Source organism: Triticum aestivum, chromosome 5D (genome assembly GCF_018294505.1).
Source record: "Triticum aestivum cultivar Chinese Spring chromosome 5D, IWGSC CS RefSeq v2.1, whole genome shotgun sequence".
NCBI lineage: Eukaryota > Viridiplantae > Streptophyta > Magnoliopsida > Poales > Poaceae > Triticum > Triticum aestivum.
Genome location: NC_057808.1, coordinates 429869862 through 429875648, shown reverse-complemented (window position 1 = coordinate 429875648; position 5787 = coordinate 429869862). Strand labels below are relative to the sequence as shown.

At 40.6% G+C, this 5787-nt stretch overlaps 1 long non-coding RNA gene across 1 annotated transcript; it reads right to left on the bottom strand.

Moving 5' to 3' along the window:
- Positions 1-2924: 2924 nt before the first annotated feature.
- LOC123125292 (uncharacterized) lies at positions 2925-3393 on the bottom strand. The gene is made up of 3 exons (XR_006461378.1): positions 3319-3393; positions 3161-3225; positions 2925-3070 (listed from the first exon to the last, which is right to left on the bottom strand). It is a non-coding gene; the product is annotated as an uncharacterized lncRNA (long non-coding RNA).
- Positions 3394-5787: the final 2394 nt, after the last annotated feature.

Below are 5787 nucleotides of genomic sequence, written 5' to 3'. Positions count from 1 at the left end.
TCCAATGAATTGTGGGTTTATGATCAAGATTATCTATGAACAATATTTGAATCTCCTCTGAATTCTTTTATGTATGATTGGTTATCTTTGCAAGTCTCTTCGAATTATAAGTTTGGTTTGGCCTACTAGATTGATCTTTCTTGCAATGGGAGAAGTGCTTAGCTTTGGGTTCAATCATGCGGTGCTCGATCCCAGTGACAGAAGGGGAAACGACATGTATTGTATTGTTGCCATCGAGAATAAAAAGATGGGGTTTATATCATATTGCTTGAGTTTATCCCTCTACATCATGTCATCTTGCCTAATGCGTTGCTCTGTTCTTATGAACTTAATACTCTAGATGCATGCTGGATAGCGGTCGATGTGTGGAGTAATAGTAGTAGATGCAGAATCGTTTCGGTCTACTTGTCGCGGACGTGATGCCTATATACATGATCAGGCCTAGATATTCTCATAATTATGCACTTTTCTATCAATTGCTCGACAGTAATTTGTTCACCCACCGTAATACTTATGCTATCTTGAGAGAAGCCACTAGTAAAACCTATGGCCCCGGGTCTATTTTCCATCATATTAATCTTCCGTCAATTAGCTATTTATGTTGTCGTTTATTTTGTAATCTTTACTTTTAATCTTTATCATAATAATACCAAAAATATTATCTTATCATCTCTATCAGATCTCACTTTTGCAACTGGCCGTGAAGGGATTGACAACCCCTTTATTGTGTTGTTTGCAAGGTTCTTATTTGTTTGTGTAGGTACGAGGGACTTGCGTGTGGCCTCCTACTGGATTGATACCTTGGTTCTCAAAAACTGAGAGAAATACTTACGCTACTTTGCTGCATCACCCTTTCCTCTTCAAGGGAAAACCAACGCATGCTCAAGAGGTAGCAAGAAGGATTTCTGGCGCCGTTGCCGGGGAGTCTATGCACAAGTCAAGACATACCAAGTACCTATCACAAACTCTTATCCCTCGCATTACATTATTTGCCATTTGCCTCTCGTTTTCCTCTCCCCCACTTCACCCTTGCCATTTTATTCGCCCTCTTTTCCGTTCGCCTCTTTTTTGCCTGCTTCTTGTGTTACCGTTAGTTTTAATGGCCAGTCCTTCTATCATTATTAGTACTCCCGATCATGAAGTTCTTAATTTTAAACAAAGGGAGGGAGAAAATCTAAAAAATGCTTGGCATAGAATTTGCAATGCTCAGAATAGATCTACTGCTAGGAAGCAATTTACTTTCGTTCTTCTTCGTAATTTTTATTTTGGTACGGGCTGCTTCTTGCACCATGCACCTGTGTATGTGTAACGCCTCTTATCTTGGAGAAGCGTAAACCAGTCACCCAGCATGGTTGAAGCATGTGAACGGTGGTTTGGAGGACAGGAACATGTTTGTCATTCTCACCTAGCTAGAACTACAAGTTTACTTCACCCTCCAAACCACTCTGCCGCTCAGATCATTCATCCTTTACCACAAATTTCTCCCACCTTCTTTTGATCCAACTAAGATGCCAAAAGTATATATATTCGGATGTTCCTATATAGGTGGAAATTCTGAGTTGTTGTTGCGGTGAGAGTTGCAAAGATGAAGAGCTACATGGAATTTACATACATTTATTGCACAAAGTTTTCATGTGTGCCAATTCCCACGATTCACCCCCTAAACTTGATGTATACGACCATCTACCGGTATGTTTTAACACCTATGTGATAAGTTTTATGTTCTGTTACATGCCACTAAACATAATTCTATTAATTTTCAGTTCCCCTTCCCTTCGTGCATATTGTCACTGGACAGACAAAGAGAAATCAGATTGGGTCTATGCTGAATGTTGTTGCCGCTCTCTCTCTCTCACTCAGGACTAGGGCTAGAAGAAGGAACAGGGCACACTGGAGTTTCACCCGGTCGCACACACAGCCCCATTTTTCTTTCAAGAGCACCAACTCTTCTCAACACCAGTACATGGCTTATATAGCCGGACACACACACCGGCATTTTCCTCACGCACGCACGCACACGCACGGATCACCCGGCCACTAAGCCAACTAACTAAACCATGCAGCCACGCCCGCGGGCCACTAACTAGCTAAGTACCAGCAACTACTCCTACATGCATGCAAGTAAAGCATCCACGCATCACCCCCTCAACGGCAACGACCCTGCCGAGCATGTGATGCGCCCCAACTAACTACTTGCATGCATCTAGCAAACTTGGCCAGCACACTTGCCAACGGCCCTGCTCTACGCGCCAGACTGAGTACACACACGCTACACACTTTGCCACGGCTTCTGCAGCGTCCCGGACGTCCTGCGTGCACCCAACGCGCCTGACGAGCCCAACCGCACCAGTCCAGATGGCAACGGGGACGAAACCCATCGGGTTTTGCCTTCCCAAACCCATCCCCACGAGAAAATCGCAAACCCGTCCCCGTCCCCATCACCGTGCGCGGGGCTAGTTTTCCACCCGTCCCCTAAACCCATCGGGTTTCGGGGAACCCACGGGGAACCCACGAGAAATCAAAATATTTAAACAAACATAGTGGCGACAAAGAACAACATTTTAACAGGAAAACAAGCACATTTCAGCAGCATAACGAGAGCAAATTTCAACAAAAAAATAGTAGATGGTTCAACAGCTATATAGAGTTTATTTCAGCAGATTTAAACAACATACATAGTATATTTCAGAGGCAGCAACATAAGATAAATAGTAGCAACAATGATATCATTTCAGCAGCAACATAGTATATTTCAGCAGCAAAACAACAGCAAATTTCAGCACAATACTCAGCAAATTTTAGCAGCAACATAAGCATATTTCAGCAACAAACAAAAGCAAATTTCGGTCATACATTGTTCAACAAGATGTCCAATTATAGAAGTTCTGAAATAGAAATCATGGTTCACACATCACAAGCACAAATGATACGAAATTGTCCAATACATAAGTTCTAAAATAGATTTTGTAGTTCACAAATCAATTTAAAGTGGTCATCATCATGGCATCTTTCACATCTCCAAGCCTCCAAAAGACAATCTTCAAAGCATGCCAATTCAGAGTGCCAAGTCCTATAGAAGATCAAAATTCACTCAAGCTAAAGTTAAATATGAAAAATATGCAGATTGGTATATGAAATGTGAAAGTACTTTGTACTTCACCTGCATTCCCTCTTGAATGTCTTGAAGACAACTCCAAAAGCTTTGTCCATCTTCATTGTCAGCATCTATAAGAATGAAACAAGTAGTAATGAACATCTAATGAAACATTGCAGCAAGATAATGATAAACTATATGATGATATGTAAAGAAAGACACACCTTTATATTTGTTTCTTATCCAATCTTGTGAACACATCAAGGCCTCTAAGATTTCAGGGGTAAGACGACTACGGTGGTCCCTTAGAACTCTACCACTTGTGCTGAATGCTGATTCTGAGGCAACCGTGCTGACCGGAGTTGCAAAAACATCACGTAGCAGCCTCAAAGTTGGATACCGTGTTCCAGAAACTTTCCACCAATCTAACACACTAAACTTATCTTTGGACAATGGAACTAGCTCATCTTCCAAGTAACGGTCTAGTTCAGATTTCATCCTAAAAGATGCAGGCCTCTTTTGAGCAACACGTGCATTGAAGAGTGACATAAGGGCTGGAGCTTCCAAAGAAGAGACTAAGGAAGATGGTAGCCCATGATCATCATCACTCTCAAGATTGTACTCCTCCAACAATGTGCATATCTTGGCAATTATTCCATTAACACGGTCCTCACATTCTGGACTAGAAGGACTAATACCATGCAACATAGCAAAGCAAACAAGTAACATTTCATTTTTGTACCGAGGATCAAGAAGTGTAGCCATTCCCATTACACCTTGAATATCAGTCCAATACTTGTTAAATTTCTCTTCCATGCTAAATGTCATGGCTTCTATCACCTCATTACCGCAAGTTGACCATTGCCTCATATTCATTTTAATTTCACAAATCTTTGGAAAATAGATGTTGGCAGTTACATAATCTGTCCCGGAAAACATTTTAGTGATTTCAAAGAACAGCCGCAGCCTTTCTACAACATCACTAGCAAATGCCCATTCTTCCTTAGTAGGGAGACTCTCGTATTGCTTCTCAACCTTCTTTAATCGCTCAAATACAACCTTATATGGTAGAGCCACACTAAGCATTGTGAAAGTTGAATTCCACCTAGTCTTACAATCAAGTATTAATCTTCTTGTTATTTTGACCTTTTGAAACTTAGCAATTTCCTCAAACTTCTCTATTCGTTTTGGTGAGGCAATCCAAAAAGCTACACTATCTCTAATCTTTTCAATTGCTGGTTTCATAGCATCTAAGCCATCTTTGACAATTAAATTCAGAATGTGGGCACAACAACGCATGTGAGTCAAGGTACCTTGCAACATGAGTTTGTCCTTCCCTATCCTCTTCACCAACAAGTCAATTGTCTTGTCATTTGAAGAACAATTGTCAACAGTCACCGTTGATAGCTTCTCATCAAGATTCCAAGATATCAATGATTCATGAAGTTCTTCGGCTATAACTTCAGCGGTGTGAGGAGCTGGCACATAAATAAACCTACAAATGCAATGAATATATGTTATACAACAGCATATGTTGATAAAAACAACACCAAACAATTTACTACAGCAGCAAATGTTGATAAAAACAACACCAAACAATTTACTACAGCAGCAAATGTTGATAAAAACAACACCAAACAATGTACTACAGCAGCAACTATCGATATAAACAACACCAAACAAAGAACTACAACAGCAAATATCGATTAAAACACCAAAGAATGTACTATAGCATCATATACCTCATGATAACACTCCTAAGTTTCCAAGAGTCATCAATGAAATGGCCTGTGATTGCCATGTATCCTTTCTTTTGATTGTCAGCCGTCCATAAATCAGTAGTGATAGCCACTCTTGATCGATTTGCAGCCATGTACTCGATAGCCTTCTTCCTTTCAACTTTGTAAGCATCCAGAATATCCTTCCTATGAATAAAGAGGTGACAATCAGACATTTAAGATATTAAACAAAACATAGCATATTAGTAGAACAATTCACAATTGCATAAGACATACCTAATAGTGTTTCTTGTCACCATAGTAAACAAGGGTTGCAATGCACTAACAAATCTTCGAAACCCCGTATGATCAACTATGGATAAGGGGTACTCATGCAGCACAATCATGGAAGCAAGCATCTTTCTAGCAAAAACTTGGTTAAAATTATAGTTCTCCACCGAAACTTTTCCTTGGCTACTAGAACTGAACCTCAAAGAAGATTGGCTCAATGTTTTACCATTGCTATGGACCTTCTTCATAGTACAAGACGCCAAATGAACATGAAGATGCTTTGTCCCATTCTTTGATTCCCCTCCAAGTTTCTTCTTACAATGCAGACATTGTGCCTTCCATCTCCCACGGACCCTCACTTTCTTGAAATCAACCCAAACAACTGATGTGAGCTTTCTCTTGGAACCAACTGCATGTCCTTCCTCAGCCACATCTTCCTCTTCATCCTCATCCCCGTCTTCCTCTCCATCCTCATCCTCATCGTCATCTTCCTCTTCATCTCCTTCATCAGCAGCTTCCTCGTCATCCGTAATTTCAACATGTTCTCCAACAAACATTGCATCATAATCGACGGATTCATCAAATTCTTCGTCCACATCCTCAGATTCAGGCACACTACCTGTAACTGAATGTACAATTGCAGTTTCTGTTGACGGTGTCGTCAATGAATCAATTAACCTATCA